This window comes from Echinops telfairi, unplaced genomic scaffold, assembly GCF_000313985.2.
Source record: "Echinops telfairi isolate 266 unplaced genomic scaffold, ASM31398v2 ScPeMD7_7468;HRSCAF=8506_2, whole genome shotgun sequence".
NCBI lineage: Eukaryota > Metazoa > Chordata > Mammalia > Afrosoricida > Tenrecidae > Echinops > Echinops telfairi.
Window position 1 is genome coordinate 2324181 of NW_022111371.1, and position 14036 is coordinate 2338216.

A 14036-nucleotide genomic window follows, 5' to 3' on the forward strand; every position below is an offset into this window, starting at 1 on the left:
GCTTGTGGTTAATAACCCAACACATGCACCACTGTGCCACCAGTTCTCCTTGACTTAATGTCAGACTTACTGCTCTCTGGCTGATTATGACTCATAGAGATCCAATAGAACAGATTAGAACTACCCTCTGGTTTTCAAAGACCACAGTCTTCACAGGAGGAGAAGTTTCATCTTTGTCCCAGACCTGATGACAGTAGGTTTTGTGTGTGTGTGTGTGTGTGTTTCCACTCCCTCTGTCACTGCCATGTAATAAATTCAGACTTAGAGGGAACCTATGGTATAGAGTAAAAAGCCTCATCTTCCACTCTGAGTGGCTGATAGTTTTAAACAGTTGATCTTAATGTTAGCAGCCCAAAGCATAATCCACTGTTCTAACAAGGCATCGTAATTGTTAATCAAATGAACTGAGAATTCTAGTGCATTTTAAATGGCAATTTTCATCAGTGTAGTTATAAATGGTAGCAAATATTGAATAAGGCACAGTAAACTATCTTAGCACATGATACTTAAGTGGTAATGCACTCATTATTTGAGAATCTTCACTCAAGCAAATCATTTAACATGCAACCCAAAGGGTCCTCAGTGATTAGAAAACCACACCTTCTCAATTGGCAGATGTTGTTGTCCTTAGGTGTCATGGAGTTGGTTTCTACTCATAGCTACCCAATGTACAACAGAACAAAACGCTGCCCAGACTTGAGCCCTCCTCATAATTATTATGTTTGAGCTCGTTGTTGCATCCACTGTGTCAATCCATCTTGGTGAGGGCTTTCATTTTTTTCATTGTCCTTTTATTTTACAAAGCATTATGTCCTTCTCCAGGGGACTATTCACTTTAGACAACATGTTCAAGCTAGTCTCTAAGGGGTATTCTGGCTGTATTTCATCTAGGATAGATTTGTTAGTTCTTCGGGCAGTCCATGTTCTTCTCCAGCACCACAATTCAAATGAATGAGTTCTATTTCAGTCTTCCTAATTTAATGTCAAAATTTCACACACATATGAGGCAATTGAAAAACACCATGGGTGCATGGGTTTGGATTTGTGGCAGGTCCGATCCCATGGGCTTCTCACAGTGTCCCATGCAAAAGCAAACTGTCACCCTGATCCATTGCCTGGCTTTACCCCATGGGCTTCGGGCACTGAAGCACGTTGCACAGTGAAAAAAAAAAAAGAAAGAAAAACACCATGGTTTGGGTCAGGCTCATCTTAGCCCTCAAAGTAATCTATTTGCTTTCAATACTTTAAAAAAGGTCTTGTGCAGCATATTTATCCAAGGCAACATGTCCTTTGATCTCTTGACTGCTGATTACATGAGTATTGATTGTGGATCTAAGCAAGATGGAAGCCTTGACAACTTCAATCTTTTCTCAGCTTATCATAATGTTATCTACTGGTCCAGTGTGAGGATTTTGGTCTTCTTCACATTAATTTGCAATCAATACTGAAAGTTGAAATCCTTGGTCTTCATCAGCAAGTGCTGCATGAGTTCCTGATTTTCAGCAGGCAAAATTATGTTGTTTGCATATCACAGGTTGTTAGTAATCCTTCCACCAATCCTGATGCCACATTCTCCTTCAAATAATCAATCTTCTCAGCATACAGTCTGAATAAGTATGGTGGTTTAAGCTGGGTTGACTAGAGAAACAAATACAGTGACACTCATATACATGTGAGAAAGAGTTTTATATCAAGACATAATTATATATCAAGAAGACACTCCAGCTCAGTTGTCCACGAGTACAATAATTGTCCGTAAGTCCCTATTCAGATTCACATAGCCACATGCAGTGATACAGAATGCAGGGCTATCACAGGCTGGTATGGGCAGAATTGATGGATGCATGGCAGCAGTGAGAGTTATCCAGCAGGAAGGTGAAGGCAGGGAGAGGGAGGGAGTCTTCCAGGGCCCTACTTAGGAGAAGGCAATGCCCACAAGGAGTCACCATCAGGCTGTGACCTGATTACGAGGCTCAACTGCACTCCGACACTTTTATATATATCTTCAAGTTGATGAAATTATGTAACTGTCACTACAGAGAGACTACAACTCTGATGCACATCATTCCTGATTGTAAATCAGGCAGCATTCCCTTGTGCTGTTTGCACAACTGCCTCTTGATCCTTGCCTCCATTTGCAGATGAAGTGACTTTATTAAGGTCCCACAAATGGTTCATGACAATTCCAGGATGAAGGTCAATGCACAGTGTCCTTTCCATGTAACCTGCAGCCTAATTTGCTGAAATAATTATTGTTTAAAGGTTGATTCTGTCATAGTCCAGATGCTTAATGCATAAAAATGATTTGGTAACAGGATGCACTTGTGATAGCTCTTCTTTAGCAGAGCAGATCTGTTAAGGATCAAGCATCTGGCATCAGGTCAGGCCTTTCCCATATGCAATCCCTTTTCATTCATGAAGCCAACATTTAATATTTTGTCCAAGGTGCCCCTGTGCTAGGGAAATGTGTTAGCATTAAAATAAATAGGAAGATGATTGCTACTTAATGAGGTGGGTCTATAATATGAGAGGTCACAATCACATGAAAATATTTTCATCAGTCGCACAAGTGACAGAGCGCCTGGCAGGGGAACCATGATCTCCAAACCAACTTTAAGGAAAACACCTGCCTTTACTTTACATGTCAAGCTTCATAACAACAGAGATTGGTACCCTTGGGTGGTAGCTCGGTAGACTGTAGTGCAGGGAACTCGGGGCAAGGATGGTTGGCTATTTTAACAACAGATGAAGTTTTTCCCTTACTATAAAATGGAATGTGATCACTTTTACACTGGATTTGTACACAAACAAGATAACCTATATAGTATGTTCACAGGATAGCAGGTTCCTATTAACTATTGCACTGCTAACCACAAAGTCAACAGTTCAAAACCACTGGCTGCTCCAAAGGAAAGTAACAGGACTTTCTTCTCCTGTAAAATATTGCACTCTTGGAAACTCACAGGGTCAATTCTACCCTTCTCTAAAGACCCACTAGGAGTCAGAATCTACTTGATGGCAGTGAGTAACAATAAATGACAATGAAGGGCAATTATAGTTTGAACAGGCAATCCTCCTACTTCCACTTCATCTACATAATAAACATTATTGTCACAAAAGCATTCGAGACGGCATCTGACTTTCTCTGACTTCATAAGAATTGCCATAAGCATCATCCCAAAGCCAAGTCCTATTATACTGAAGTAAAACATACCACAACCCTACAACCTTCCTTACCAATTCTGATACCAATCAGCCCTTCTACAGAGCTCAACTGAGTCTGATAATTCATTACAATGGCCACACAGAACTCATAGATCATACTCATAATTGTGGGGTTTCTTAAGGAAGTTGAAAGGTTACAATTCATGATAAGAAATGTTCAGGACACAGTTCTTCCAGTCAGAACTATCTCTTCCCAGCCATGCTTACAGATTGCCTTCTCTTTGGTACTGGATCTCTCAGCCACTAGGCCATTTGGATACTTCTCCACTTGTGCAATGTTACAGCACCATGACAGTGCTGTTCATAAATGCTCAAGTGGCAATTAACTCTTCCATAAACCTTAGACCAAAGGCATCCAGCCCTACCTTCATAAGTGAGTAAACCTAATGCCCCACCAATAAATGCCTGATGCTACATTACTGCGCATACAACTCCCCAGCCCAAAGCCGCTGAGCTTTGCTTACTCCACGTCTCTTAAGTTTGTTGCTGCTGCTCCTCTGGGACTCCTCTTCAATTTCTCCAGTGTCACAGCTTCCTGTCCCTGGATCAAAGAGGTTCAATATGCAAGTATCTCAAGGTTCAAGGACATACTCCACTCTTGTAGCTTTATCCTTGATAGTAGTTAGATCACTCCTTCCTGCTTCAGATATGTCTAACTTTACATCTTTCTGGATAACAAAATTGATCAGTCCCCATAGTAGTTCAACATTTTTACAATCACAATTACCTCAGTTAACAAGTGCTCAAAAGGGAATCATATAATACTGTCGCCATCCTCTTATTAAACATATCAGAACAAGAAGAAATATAAAAGGTATGATGCCCCCTAGTCACCCAAGATAGATTCTGAAGAGAAACATACATCGTTGTCAACATCAGAGGGGTTGTGGTGGAGATAAGAGAATACCAGAAAGATGGTTACTTGTGCAGATTATAGCAAACTATATATAGATTTTAGAAAATAGGAATTCTATAATGCTTCATTGTGCTCATGAAGAAGCTGTACCTACATCAAGAGGCACAAAACAAGAAAGCATTGCATAATTTAAAATCAGTAAATGTTTTTGTCCGGGTTGTGTTCTGTCATGAAACTTATTCATACTAATTGAATAATCAGAAAAGCTGGATTATTTAAAGAAGACTGTGGTACCAAGATTGGAGGAAAATTTAATAATCTGTAATATGCAGATAACAAAACCTTGCTTGTTGAAAGTGAGGTAGACTTAAAATACTTGTTGATAAAGATTATAGCCTTCTGCGTGGATGACAATTTATTGTAAAGAAAACATAAATACAACTGGACAAATAGGTAGCATCATTATAAATGCAATACGTTTTGAAGTTGTCAAAAAATTAATATTGCTTGGATCCACAATCAACGCTGATGAAAGCAGCTGTAGAGATATCAAAGAACACATTACATTGGGTAAATCTCTTCACATCCTCAAGGTACACTTGACCCATGATCTTTTCAATGGCTTCATGTGCATGTGTAACATGGCCATTGAATAAGGAAGACAAAAAATGAATCAGTGCAATTGAATTATGGTGCTGATGAAGAATATTGAAAATACAATGGTCTGCCAAAAACAAACAAACAAACAAACAAACAAACAAACTCATCTTGGAAGCCAGACTGCTCCTTAGAGGCAAAGATGATGAGACGTCATCACATGTATTTTGGAGAAAGACATATGGTTTCTGGAGGGACAGAAAAAGATAGGAAGACACTCGACAAGATGGATTGACACCATGGCTATAACAATGGGCTAATATAGAAGAATTATTGTAAAGATGGTGGAGACCAGGAGATGATTTGGTCTGTTGTATATAGGGTTATTAATGTCACATGGATCTTAACTCAAAGCAGAGAATATCAGAGAGATGTTTACTTGTGTTTCATTGACTATGCAAATGCACTCATCTGTAAGGACCATAATAAATTCTAGAAAATCTTGAGAAGAATGAGAATTCCAGAACACTTCACTGTGCTCGTTCTGATGTTGTAAATGGATCAAGAAGCAACTGTGAAAACAGAACCAAGAAACACCGCATGGTTTAAAATCAGGAAAGGTGTGCATCAGGGTTGTTTCTTCTCACATTCTCACTGTTCAATCGATGTGCTGAGAAAATACTCAGAAAATCTGGATTATATGAAGAATAGTGTGGCATCAGAATTGGAGGAAGGCTTACCCTGTTTCCCCGAAAGTAAGACATCCCAGAGAATAAGACCTGCTTGCAGTTTTGCCTCTCGCTGAAACATAAGGCATCCCCCCTAAAATAAGACCTCCCCCAAAATAAGCTACCTCCCCCCGAAGCTACCGTAACTCTGGAATCTGGACTGTAGCGGTGGGCGCCTTCGCACAGCTCACTGTTGGCTATAGCGCAGCCAGAGCAGACAGGAAGTGTGAGGTCTCTTTTAATAAAACAATAAACAATAAATGTGTACCATATTCTTCTTCATGGAAAAATAAGACATCCCCTGAAAATAAGACCTAGCGCAACTTTGGGGGCAAAAATTAATATAAGACACTGTCTTGTAGGGTTGCTATGAATAAGAATCAACTCAATCGAGGCGAAGAATTTGGGTTCATTAGCTTTGGATTTTATGCATCAACTTGTGAGTAGGAACTCAGATGCCATATAGCTGTGTGATGGGGGTCCCTGTACATGATAAAGCACTCTGCGACTAGCCAAAGGGTTGTTGGTTCTAACCCACCAAGAGGCACCTCCAAAGATAAGCCTGGCTGGCTGCCTTTGAAAGGTCACCACCTGGAAAACCTACACGTCTACTCACACACCTGGGGTGGCCGGCGTCTGAATCAACTTGACTATACCATCTGTGCATGATACAGCCTTAACGGTTTGATTTCCTATCAGGAATTCCCATCACTGTCTTATATTTGGGGAAACAGGGTATTAACCACCTGCTGTATACAGATGACTCAAACGTGCTTGCTGAACGTGAGGAAAACTGGAAACACTTGATGATGAAAATCTAGAATTATAGCCTTCAGTAGGGATTACAACTAAAAGTAAAGAAAACCAAAATCATCACAACAGATAGCATCATGATAAATGGAGATAAGATAGAAGTTGTCAAGGATTTTGTCTTACTTGGATCCACAATCGATGCTCATGGAAGCAGCAGTCAAGAGATTAAAAGAAGTGCTACATTAGGTAAATCTACTACACAAGACCACTTTAGAGTATTGAAGAGCAAATATGTTATTTTGAGGATTAAGGTGCACCTGAGCCAAAGCAAATTTCTCCATTGCATCATATGCATGGACATTGAATAAGAAAAATGAGATAAGAATTGATGCATTTGAATTGTGGTGTTGGAGAACGATATTGAAAGTACCAAACTTCAAACTCACTGCCATCAAGTCAATTGTGACTCCTAGCACAATTGCTAGGTGGGTTCTAACACTGTAACATAACCATTGATGCCAGGAGAGTGCCCAGACTGCTAAATGAAAAATCGGATCTGTAGTGGAAGAAATAAGGGCAGAGTGCTCTGAAGAAGCAAGGATGGCAAGACTTCCTTTGACATGCTTTGAACATATTGTCAGGAAGGTCAGTCTCTGGAGAAAGAGATCATGTTTGGTAAAGTGGAGGGGCAGTGCAAAAAGAGGAAGGCCCTCAATGGACTGGATGGACTCAGTGGCTGCAACATTGAACTCAGGCATAGGAGTAATTGTGAGGATGGCGCAGGATTGTGCAGTGTTTCCTTTTGTGGTGCACAGGGTAACTACGGGTAGCAGCCAAAAAAAACAACACATAGGGCCATTATTATTTGGAACCCACTGGATGGCATCTAGCAGTGAAATCAACCACTAAGTCTTTTGGTAGGCTTTATAAAGACTATGCAGGATAATCCATATAAAATAACTTACTGTACCACAATTATCAGACCTCCATAATATTAAAACTATTGTTATTATCAGATATTTTATTAATCATTTTATTGGAAGCTCTTACAGATATCAACAAAATATAATTCAGTTATATCAAACATAATTTTATAATTGCTACCACCATCAGTTTCAACATTTTCTTTCATCTCGAACACTTTGATATCAGCTCCCCTTATCCCTTCCCTCCCTCATGCTACCTCCCAGGAACACTTATTATTAAATTATATATTATTATCTTACACCATCCAATGTATCTGTTCCCCTGCAATTCTGTTATTCATTGCCCTTGAGTGGGGTTATACAGTCATCATTGCAATCAGCTCCCCCTTCCCTCCCTTCCCCTCTCTCTTCCCGTAGCCTCAAGGAATCATTACTCCCATTACTGTTTCTGAAGGGTTATCTACCTTGGCTTTCATGCATCGAAAACTCTTAATTATACAAATGAGCATATGCAAATCTAACAAGATTAATGAGATAAAACAAACACCATAATATTAAGGGGAGGAACTATTAAGGAACTAGAGGATAGTTATGTGTTTCATCAGTGTTACACCACTCCTTAGCTTTATCATCCCTTCCACGTGGGCCTTCTATGAGGGACTGTCCAATTAATTTACAGGTCGGTTTTGGGTCTCCACTTTGTCCACACTCCTTTATATCAATTTGATTGCTTGCTTTTGAACTTCTGATACCTATTCCCTTCGGCATCTCATGATCACACAGCCTGGTGTGCTTCTTCCAGGTGGGTTTTGTTGCTTCACTGATAGATGGCCACTTGTTTTACTTCAAGCTTTTAAGACCCCACATACTATATCTGTTAATAGCCAGGCACCATCAGCTGTCTTCACCACATTTGCTTAAGCACTCATTTTGTCTTCAGCGATCATTTTGGGAAGGTGAGTATCATACAGTACCACATTATTAGAACAAACCATTCTTTTGCTGAGGTCAGATTTAAGTAGAGGCCCAAAGTCCGTATTTACATATACATACATACATCAACAAATACACCTGTTTTTATATTTTTATATAATATATATATTTATATTTATATCACCAAATTTTCACTAATACACAGAGTTAGTATTTTAAAGTGTCTTCTAATTCCATCGATAATATTTTTATAAACATATATAGTCTTCAAGATCTGGCCCTTTCATCAATCATCATGCCTTTAAATAGTTTCACACCATACAAACTGATGAGTTGCTTAATTCTATCATCTGGCAACTCAATCTCTCTCTCTCTATCTCTCTCTCCATATATATATGATTATATATATATAATCAATTGTATCAAGCACATTTATACATATGTTGCCATCATCATTTTCAAAACAACACTTTCTTTATACTTGAGCCCTTGGTATCAGCTCCTATTTTTTCCCTCCCTTCTTCACCCTCCTATCCTGATGACCCCTTGATAAATTATGTTATTATTTTCATATTTCCCACTCCCTGGAGGGGTTATATGTGATTGTTGTTATCAATTTGATTCACCCTTTCTCTCCCTTCTCCCCTCACCCCACCTTCCCCCTCCCTCATGGTATCATTACTTCCATTATTATTCCTGAGGGCTTTATCTGTCCTGGATTCTGATCTGTATTCTTATGGCTAAAAACTCCTTTGGGAGAGGGTTGCCTTGGTTTTGTTCATAGAATAAGATTAGTGTAGCAGTTCTTCATATAAACTCATTGGGTATGTAAAAGGGGATTGTGCAAGCCAGCAAGAACCAAGGAAAGACATTGCAAAGCCACAGGAAGATCAGCCAGGAATAGATAGGACCAGAAGAGATAGTGCCTTTCTTCAGAGGTAACACAGAGAGAAAACATTTCTGTAAAGTTAGCACCTTCATCTCTTATCACCTCCTAAATTGTGAGAAAATATATTTCTGTTTCATGAAGCTTGTGGTGCTTCTGTGATAGTAGCACTAGGTAACTAAGACAGAATGTGACACTTGGAAATGGGGCTGTTGCTCTTAAACATGCCTAAAACGTGGAAGGAATTTCTTTGGAAATGGTTAACATGAAAAGGTTGGAAGAGTTCTGAGGCTCCTGATAGCTGAAGCCTAGATTGCCATTGAAGGAGACTAGTGTTTACAGGTTGGACAGCTAACCACAAGGTTAACAGTTCGAAACAACCCCAGCCACTCTACAGGAGAAAAATGGGATTTTCTATGCCCGTAAAGAGTTATAGTCTTGGAAACTCGGAAGAGCAATTCTACCCTGTTCTATAGGGTCACTACGAGTTGGCACCACACCAACTCAATGACATTGAGAATCTGAGAATGTCTTTAAAAGAATGTTGGTAGAATTATGGATAATGAAGACAATTCTGATAATGAAAAAAAGACATGGGGAGAGCAACAGATGATATATCTATAATCTTAGTGACTATATATGGTGCCAGTCATAAAATAAAATGTTACCAGAAATATAGACATTAACTGTGCTTCTGGTGATGTTTTAAAGGAAATGATGGACATATGATTAAACAATGAAGGGAGGGCAATATGTTTCATGCAGTGGCAAAGAACTTGCCTGAATTATGTTCAGCATATGAGTAGAAAGTAGAAGTAAGTGATGAATTTGGATATTTGGTTGGGGATATTTCTAAGCAAAATCTTAAAAACACCTTATGGTTTCTCCTTACTGTTTATGAAAACCACAGGAGAAAATTAGATGAACACAAACTAAACTATGAAAAATAAATAATAAAGTGTAAAGATGTGGGAAACAGTATGGTACAAACTAATGGCATGTATCCTAGAATGTTCCCCAAGGGCATATAACTACACAGTCTTTCAAAGAATCAGGCCTTTGTCTTATGGGTTAACCAACAACCACAACAGAGAACTCATACTCTTGGACTGAAAGGACAGATGAAGAGTGAAAGGGAAAACAGAGTCTCCCTATTAGAATTCTACAGGCAGAAAGCAGTCCAAAGAAGCTATATTTATTAACTTCTGTGAAAAGAAGCATCAATGAAATAGATCAAAGATCAACAGGTCTGTTGGAAGGAATATGGAAGGAGGAATGCATTGTTTTCAAAGAGTGGAATAACAACCACCTGGCTAGGAGGATCCCATCTCGTGTACTTTGCGCCTGTTATCAGAATCAGTCCCTGGCAAAGGACATTGCACTTGATGAAGTGCAAGGCCTTTGGATAAGAGGAACACTGTAAAGGAGATGGATTGACTCCGTGATTGCCACTGTGGGTTCAAACATAGCAATCCTTAGGATGGTTCGGGGCCAGGCAGTGTTTCATTCTGTTGTACATAGGGTGATTTGGAGTCAGAGTCTACTCCAAAGAAAACCCTACTCCAAAACAAACTACGTCCCAGTTCATATACACACAGGCTTATTACATACACATAATGATTAAACATGTCCCTGATTGGGGGGGGGGGCTACAGACAGTTATTCTCACTTATCTGGGTCTCATAGAGTGCTTTCTAAAAAACATCCAACAAAAACAGTGGCTTCTGAGGAGAGAGCTGGGACAGTTCAATTCAAGACACAGCGGTCCTCTCAGAAGGTTGTGAAGGCTCTGGGGATCACAAAAGATAACCTTCATAGATTCTTCTCAAAGGACAAAAGGCCATCACAGGGGCTGATTATGAGAAATCTGAAGAAAATGTAAAACTACATTAATGGGGAAAAAAAGGACCCAAATGTTCTGCTGAGGAATGTTTATCTTTTTTCCCATTATGACAAAGCATTTTTTCATTCTTTGAGGCCAGCAAGGGCTTTTCCCCGAGACTGTACTTTGGAAATCTTATCCTATGTGCCATTTCTTGCCGTTTCAGATTTATTTTTTCCCAAACTCAAAGAATATTTATAAGGAGTAAAATGTGAGTTTTCAGAGTATTCGAAAACTGCTATTTTTTATGTGGTACAAATTGAAGCGCTCAGAATCCATCCAGGAAATGTTAGAGAAAGAGAGAAACATTGTCTTCAGAAGTGTTAATTCTTTACTTTCTGTCTTATTTTCATGGTCTGAATAATTCATCCAAGAGAGATTAATATTACACTTGAAGTCTTACTTAATTGGATCTCAACGTTATTGCTGTTGATTAATACCAAATAGATTCCTACTCATGGTGACCTCACGTGGGCAGGTTAGAACTGCTCCACAGGGAGTGCAAGTTGATCACATTGCGGTGGTAGGTCAACGAACCTGCCTCCCAAGGCATGTCTGGATGGGTTTGAACTGCCAACCTGAGACTTCAACCGAGTACTAAGTATTTTGTGTCTTGCAGGGGCTCAAATATAGAGCTTATCTATTCAGGAAAGCTAATTTTCACTCACACTAGGTTTAATTAGTAAGCAAATACTGCTTGCCCATACATCAAAAGCTTTACCTTTGTTTGTTTTGGGTTGTAAGATTGGAATACAGAAATTAATCGCGTTGGGATTCTCCACTCTCCATGGGGAAAGATAAGATTTGGCTGCAAACAACTTCAATACTTGTCAGGAAATGGATGCCGTGGCATGATTGGTGCAGAGGAGTAAAATAAATGCAAAGTTAGAGCAGGGCCGTGTCTTTCCATTTGTCCTCCGCGCATCCTTGGGTTTCTCAAGACATCGCTCAGGGTTTGGTGGAGATGGGAGGGCCGAGTAGTAAAAGTCTAGTCCTTGTCTCTGTTGCTGTTCAGTGCACTCCACCCCTTATGTGTCAACCTTACTTAATTTGAAGAATGAAATCCAGTGCTTACCAAAAGAAATGAAAAGGAGATTCAATATCACTTGAGTAGGCAATCGGAGATGTTTTTGAGAAGCACTTAGATATGAGGGTGCCTTGGATTACAGGCAAAGTGTGGATAAGTGAAATGATTAGGAAATGCTAGCCTCATGGTTAAACTAGTAGCCAGAATATTGACCTCTCATTCTATGTTATGCACGAGCATGTATTTCACGTTGTCTATGTTGCCTGTGCTTCCCTCATCAATTTATTGAGTTTTAGCTTTGTTTTGCATGTTCACAATGAAAGACATGGTCTGTTGAGCCTGTGGGTGAGAATTAAAAAGGTAAGTACAATTTCTGTTAATAACATCAAAATCAATTAAAATGACTTTTTTGGTTAATTTTAGTTTTCTGTTTATATAGTGGTTACATGTTGGGTTGCAATCTGAAGGTCAGTATTTTGAAACTACCAGCAGTTCCGTGGGAGAAAGACTGGGCGTTCTACTTCCGTGAAGTCACAGTTTCGGAAACACACAGGTGCTGCTCTCTTCTGTCCTAGAGGGTCGCTATGAGTCAGCATTGACTTGATGTCAGTAAGGTTATTGACATATTCATATGTATTGGAAAGTTTCATTAAAACAAGTAATTACTTTAAAACCAGGGTGGTGAAGCAAGATGAATTCAAGCACCCCCTCTCAAAGTAACTTTTTTGCCTAAACTCTCCCAAACCTCATTTTCTGGTGCTCACCTAACTCACTGAAATAAATGGAATATCAATGTGCTTGTTTCAAGATTATACAAATGCTAGATAAATTCAGTGTACTGATAGATAGCAGTGTATGTGGGAAATAGTTCATGTATCCGCTCCAGAGAACGACTGGGCTTTCTCCCTCAGAAATACTGACAGTTCTGGAAACCCACAGAGGGGTAGCTATGAGCCAGCATGGACTCGATGCCTGTGAGTTTTGTTTGTTGGCTGGTTTCTGCTTGTGGCTATGAGCCAGTTTGGAGGAGTTCTTTGTTACAAGATTAAGGCAGGGTTAAGTCCTGACCTTAGTAGAGGTTATGAGCTAAATCATATATTTCTTTGCTTTTTCCCCCTGGGGGGCATCTAAGACTACTAGAGGGTGTGACTTAAGACACCATTTTTCCATTTCCTTGGGGGTATGTTTGGGTAAAAGGCCAATCACACCTCCTGTGTTAGTCCGGGTAGACTAGAGAAACAAACTCATGGACAATCATGTGTGTATAAGAAAGAACTTTATATACAAAAGCAATTGAATATCGAGTATTGACCCAATTCAATATCGACCAACTGAATACTGACCGCTGATGGCAGGGGTCTCTACATGGCTTCTCCAGGTTCAGGGTTCTCGCTGCCATCAGCATAGCCCCATGTGTCTTGTCAGTAGAGAGTCTCTCAGGGAGTGAACAGAGAAAGAGAGTGTCTCCTGCCTCCAAGACAGAATCATACAGGAGTTCCCAGAATCCTCAGCAGAAGGCCATGCCCACATAGAAGTCTCACTGGCTATATCCTGATTGACAGCCAGATTATGTAATTACCATACCTCTATCCAAGCTATTCTTTATTATATAGGAGCCATTAGGGGACTCACTGAGGGGGTCTCAGGATCGGTGTTGAAGTGGTGGAGACCTGATGCACTGGAAACTGGCACAAGGACTCAACAGAGCAGAACTGAGAATGTGGGGCGCCTTTTTCTCAAGAAGCCTGAGACTAAGGGAACATGGACCCATTGGCTGATAGGCTGACTTCCAGGTCCTATGAGGAAAAGGTCAAGGGACTACATGGCTAAGAGAAAGGACCAAGAAACACTTGGCTGCTCCCTGAGGAGAGGCATTGCTATGGGTCAATAACTATATTGGCACTAGTTAGGTGCATTATCTAAGTACATAAGAGGTGATGTTTCAATTCTGAGGAAGAAATCAAGGTGTGGCTGTTACATAATTTCCTGTCAATTTGCAAAGGGGTGTAGTCTACCTGTTTATCAGGTCACAACTTGATGGTCTCATTTGGAGGTGGTAAGGAGATAAATAGCTCACTGGAGGCAGGACACGGACATTCCCTGGGAGACATTCTTGTTGACAAGTCTCATGGAGCTATGCTGATGGCAGCCAAAGCCTTGAAGCTGGAGGAGCCACGTGGAGACCCAAGCCAACACTGTTTCTTCCATGACCACTGGATCCAC

General features: G+C 40.0%; 1 non-coding gene across 1 annotated transcript; it reads left to right on the top strand.

Annotated features, from left to right (window-relative positions):
• The first annotated feature begins 1028 nt into the window (after positions 1 to 1028).
• LOC115873480 lies at positions 1029 to 1162 on the top strand. Its single transcript, XR_004048460.1, has one exon. It is a non-coding gene; the product is annotated as a small nucleolar RNA SNORA42/SNORA80 family (small nucleolar RNA).
• Positions 1163 to 14036: the final 12874 nt, after the last annotated feature.